At 42.0% G+C, this 5,791-nt stretch overlaps 1 protein-coding gene across 6 annotated transcripts in view; it reads right to left on the bottom strand.

The window, feature by feature from the left end:
- The window catches only part of NCOA7 (nuclear receptor coactivator 7), a 127,362-nt gene that overhangs the window by 120,755 nt on the left and 816 nt on the right, over nucleotides 1-5,791 (bottom strand). For 3 of the 6 annotated variants that reach the window (XM_008572531.1, XM_008572535.1, XM_008572536.1), the window contains exon 1: nucleotides 5,635-5,776. The exons of 1 other annotated variant lie outside the window; for it this stretch is intronic. The gene's annotated coding sequence lies outside the window, so the exon portion shown is untranslated. Of the gene's footprint in view, nucleotides 1-5,297; nucleotides 5,348-5,503; nucleotides 5,585-5,634; nucleotides 5,777-5,791 lie in introns of those variants that run through there. 2 more of the 6 variants (XM_008572533.1, XM_008572534.1) reach the window with 2 other exon arrangements.

Below are 5,791 nucleotides of genomic sequence, written 5' to 3'. Positions count from 1 at the left end.
CTACTTTTTTTTTTTTTTTTTTTGTCTTTTTTCGTGTCTGGCAACGGACCGCAACCCTCAGTGTCGCGCCCGTACCAGACCGGGACCGGCAACGGGATCGCAACCCTCGGTGCTGCGCCTGCCCCTCGCTCAGCCAGTGAGTGGGAACCGGTCTGTATGTGGGATCCGAACCCTCGGCGGGAGCGCCACTGCACTTCCCAAGCAGCGCACTGTAGCAGTGCGCCACCGGGCCGGCCATATAAAAGCTACTTTTAATGAGTATTAACATGATATTAGAGAGAGAATTAGTAAAGCAACCCAAGGCTGCTAAAAAAAACCAAAACCAAAACAAACAAACAAAAATGATGTGGATGTGTATTACACTGAGGTGAGGGTGAGGATGGGTTGGGGGGAGAAAAGGGAGGAACGGTTAAAGATAAGCTTCAAGCTTGTTTTGTTTTTTTGACCAATATTATATGCTACCCAAAAATCATAGTTAATTTTTACTAGAAAGGCAATTTTGCTACTTACGAGAAATGTCCAGTCCCAGTAGGGAAGCCTACTTGGAACACTAAATTACATGTGGAAGGCTCCATGAGTTTATGGAATCTCAACTAAGAAAGGCCCCTGGAAATGACACCAGAACTGAGTTTGGCTTGCAAATATGATTGAGTGTTCCAAGTAGAGAGAACAGCATGGTGAATAAAAATCATATGCTGTGTGCATGCAGGAAGTGACAATTGGTTTTATATTACTAAAACAGACATTCTCAACTTAGGGGTCCACAAACAAGGACATGTAGGCAAATGCTGAGTGATGACACCTTGAACTTTTATCAGTTTTTTAAAGGGTCCCTGAAATGGGAGAGCGGGGGCTAAGTTAAGAATGATTGTGAGCCAAATGCATGGCAGAGAGGGGAAAGGGAAAGGAGGTAAATCCCTAAGGGACCAAGAGATCAAGCTAAGATACAGATTCCTTCCTGTGTATGACGGGAATCCTTTAGAAGGTTAGAAGAGGGAAGTTTAGAAGAAGGCGGGCTGAAATGTAGAAGAAGACAGAATGTAGACAACAGTCCAAAGCATCTGGGCTGGCTGGTTAACTCAGTTGGTTAGAGCATGGTGTTGTAACGCCAAGGTCAAGGGTTTGGATCCCCTTACCATCCAGCTGCAGAAAACAAGATGAAAAATACAAAGCATCTGAGGAGCCAAACAAGGGCAGTGCGAATGGAAATGAGTGAAGGAGAGTACTGGTTACGTGATAAAATGAGCAGGCTCTATGTTCATATTTGCTTGTATAAACGTAAAGTGTCACTGGAAGATTCTCTATTAACTGATAATAGCAGCTGCCTGTGGACAATGGCCTACGGATAGGGGAAGCAGGCAACTGTGGGGCAGGGATGAGAAGGAGTCCTTTCATCTTTTGGGGAAAAAAAAAAAAGAATCTCCTGTTTAGCCCTAATATAGCATCTAAGACAGGTAGTCAAAATAAGTGACTTAAACTGAATGGCTTTATGAACTTCAAATTAGTGATGAATGGACATAAATTTAATAGTTAAAAAAATAAGTGGAATTTAGTTTTACAAAACTATGTAACATTGTTTTCCATTTGACACATATATATATAAGCTCAAATATACTAAACTTACAATATTTGTTCAAAACATATTTAATGTAACAAACTTGTTCATCAAAAACATACTGTGTTCAGAAATCAATTCTACAATGTTTTCATTTATTTGGTTTTATGTTTTATATTTTGCCGTGTTCCACAAAGGATGTGAGTCAGCTTAAAATATCACAATTCAAGAAAATGGGAAAATGTAATTAGAAAAGAATCAGAATCAAGAAAAACAAAGGATATAAGCTCAAGACCCAAGAGAAAGTTAGAATATTGACATTAGGTTATATGTTCTTATATGGTTACTAAAATTGAGCTGCAAATTTGACTCTTCATTTCCTATTTGCAAAATTAGAATGGGAAGTATAATCACTTATGTGATTCTCGTTTTGCATGACTGAAAAAAAAAAAAGACAACCACATTAATTGTTCAGGGGAAGTAAAGCTTTTCTTCGGCATCTTGAGATAAATGGAATTCCTTGCACAGGTCTTTATACAGGAACTGTAGAAGGGACCACGATCTTTTTTATTTTTTTTATTTTTATTTTTTTTAAAGATGACCGGTAAGGGGATCTTAACCCTTGGCTTGGTGTTGTCAGCACCACGCTCAGCCAGTGAGCAAACCAGCCATCCCTATATAGGATCCGAATCCATGGCCTTGGTGTTATCAGCACCACACTCTCCCAGTGAGCCACGGGCCAGACCAGGACCATGATCTTAACCAGATCTTTAAAGTAACACAATAGTAGGTTTCTTCTGACTGTCTTTATTAATAGACTCAGTGGGAGCACAATGGGGGGCTGGGGGGTGTCAAGGAAGCAAAACAAGATTACCAAAGTATGTGGCTTCTGAAAATCTGGCTAGCCTCTTGGTCTAACACCTAGTATTGCAGAGGAATGGGTGGATGTCTTGGCCTTTGCTCAGCCAACCCTTTGTAAACATCGTTTCTCCCAGTTAAGCTTCTGATCAAATTTACAAACAGACAATTCATATTTTCTGGCATGTGGAGAAACAAAGGTATTTTGTACCACTGTAGAGGGGAGACCAGTGCACAATTATTCTTCAGCTACACATTCCCTATATTTAAAATTCAAGGTTATATAAATTCTGTATACCCTTTCTCCAACAATAATAATTTAGATTTTAGCATATGTAAATTGAGTGGATCTTATTGAACTTAAACACAAGAAAAAAAAGAAAAAGAGAATTATAGGCTGGGATTTTTAAAAGGACAGTAAGTGACATTTAGCAAGAAAGGGATGGAAGTTTCTAAAATAAAATGTTGGGGAAGATACAGAACGACAGAGTAGAAGATACAGGTTTTAGGGCCGGCCCGGTGGCGCACTGCTACAGTGCGCCGCTTGGGAAGCCCGGCGGCGCTCCCGCCGAGGGTTCGGATCCCACATACAGACCGGCCGCTCACTGGCTGAGAGAGGAGCGGGGGCAACACCGACGGTTGCGATCCCGTGGCCGGTCCCGGTCCGGTACGGGCACAACACTGAGGGTTGCGATCCGTTGCCGGTCACGAAAAAAGACAAAAAAAAAAAAAAAAAGAAGATACAGGTTTTAGGATTACATGAAAGTGGTACATATGGATGCAGGGTGCTGGGGGCTGATGAAGCAGGACCCAACAAATGAGTTATCCAATTCCATAAGGCTCTGCACACTTGATGCAGGACACACGAGAGAAAAACGCATCTTCCATTCTGAGACTAGGAACCAGCTGGTATTTGACTGTGATTGCAAGGCCCAGATTAGCAACACATTGTTAAGCGCTCAACTTCTATCATCAAATCAACAAATAAATATTTATAAGTAACAAAGTAAAGAAGAGTTTATTGTAATCACAGGGAAGGGCTCTTCTGAAAAGTGTAAAGTGAGCACTGTAAATTAACTGCTCCAATGTAAATTAACAATGTAAATTAACTGCTCCATACCCTTGATTACAAATTTAAGATGTGTAAAATATAATTATCTTTATTGCATGGGGGAATTTTTGCTTTGTTTTAGTAAATCATAACAAATTAGACTTTTTTCATAAGTGCCTTTCCACTGTTGGTTCCCCAGTCTTACTATCTTTTACATAAAAGTGTTATTCCCCACCCATCCAGGAAAAACCCGACTAGGTTAGAGAAGCAATAGTAATACATTATGGATTACCACATTTTTTGAAAGGGAGTCCCTTGGGTAATATGTAGTGAGGATGGTGAAGATGTATTAAAATGAGGAAAAGAAAAAAAGAAAGTGAATGGACCGTTCCTTTATAATTTTGTTAAGCAGAGATTGAAAAGAAGTTAATACTGACTCAAAATTTATGTGACAGGTAAACAAAAACAAGTGCAAAACTAAAGCAAATGAAATGTGATGCAGTTATCCTTGATTTTTTTTTTTTCCAAAATAACATTTTACTACCACCCTGGTTATCAAACTTGCAAACTAATATACTTATGTACTGAGGAGAACAGTTAAAAATTTGTCTCTATGCCATATATTGTGTATCATTTAGGAATCACAGACACTTCAAAATGTTTTTATTTTTACCTTCACCTGTAATAAATACGTTGTAATTGGATCAAACCACAACAATTCAATTCTAAAACAAGTTAATATGTCACATGAACCAAATCACTACTCCCTCTGGAGTAACTCAGAATTTTCTTTAAAACATGAATCGTATTTTTTAAATTGCGTGTGAAAGTTTAATGGAAACAGGTTTGATTGCCAGTGAGACTGGAAAATTTGCAAGCTTAGGAAATGAATTTAGGAGTTGAGGAGAATTACCTCATTTAATAACACATTACGGAAGAATAGCATATAGTCCTAAAAAATACCAGAATTCAAGTATTAATGCTAAAATTACTAAGTTTGCCTATTTATACAAAGAAGCAATTTTTAAATCCAGTTAAATTTCTCAGCCACAGCACGAATACATCGTAATTCTAAATTGTCGTTTTTAGATATAGCTTGAAAGACTGTCCATTCACTCACCAAATAATTAATGAGCACCTATTATGCATCAGACGCAGGGGATTACAGGATTGAAAAAAACGAGGATTCTGTCCTCTTGGAGTTTATACCGATTCATTTCTCCAAATCTCTAAATACGTTAATATAAAATTGGAGCTTGCAGTGATCCATTTTCCAAAACTATAAAACCTTATCGCTTAACATAAAAATAGAAAATGATAGCCTGGGATGGGATAATCTTGCCAAAAGCTCTGAGGTATGAACTTTACACTTGCAGGAGAAAAAAGAATTCATAACCAGTTTCTCAGAAACACAAACCACACAACGAGTTGGAAGTTAGGCTGAGCACAAGGCTGCCTCTGCTGGCTGACCCGGTGCATCCTTCCAGCAGAATCTCCACTCGCGACACCTGTATTAAACTTGCCTCTAAACACATCCCTTCGCGTAAAAAGGAGGCTCCTAAGTAGGCTGCACAAGGACACCACAGCCTCCTCTTTCCTCAATCACTTGACTTCTAGAAGGACCTTCTCTAAAGCGGCCCTACAAGGTTGACGGTAAGGGGTTGCGCCACAAATGTTCTATACCACCCAGTCAGGTCTGAAATTCACAAAAATCCAGTGACTTCCTTATGTCGCTAAAATAAAACGCTTTGCCTGTCTACATGTTTTGGCTAAAAAGACAGGAAGAACGCATCTGCTAATCCAGGCGGAAAAAATGCAGCGACATACTCCTACCTGAGCTGCTACGAATCCAACGGTCTTCTCTCCCCAAATCAGCCACAAGGCAGCCTGTCCTCCCCACCGCCGCCCCAGCCCGCACCCCACGGGCCCCCAGGGGGTGGGCGGGGAAGGGTCAAGCTCTCCCTCGCCCCCTCTCGGCCTCCGAGCCCAAGAAGAGGTTTGCAGGTTAACAGTGGCTGCGCCCAGCGCCATTAGCACACCTTCGAGAGCTTCAGCGAGCCCCGGCGGGCGGCAAGTTTGGCGGTCCCGGCCGCTACCCCCGGCCTCTCCCCCGCGGCGGCAGCAGCAGTCACGGCCGCCGCGGGGACTGGACCCCGCCTCACCCACCTACCTACAGGGCGGGGGCGCCGGCTCTTCGGGCCCGGGAGGAGGGGGTCGGACGCACGCATTTCTGGGAGAGGTGGCCTCTGCTGCTGGGCGCGGGGGAGCGCATCCACTTTGGTGGGTGGAAGGAGGGGTCGGAGGAGGACCGCGAGCCGAGGAGGAGC

Source organism: Galeopterus variegatus, unplaced genomic scaffold (assembly GCF_000696425.1).
Source record: "Galeopterus variegatus unplaced genomic scaffold, G_variegatus-3.0.2 Scaffold804, whole genome shotgun sequence".
In the NCBI taxonomy this organism is placed as follows: Eukaryota; Metazoa; Chordata; class Mammalia; order Dermoptera; family Cynocephalidae; genus Galeopterus; species Galeopterus variegatus.
This window is presented reverse-complemented; position numbering and strand designations above follow the sequence as displayed.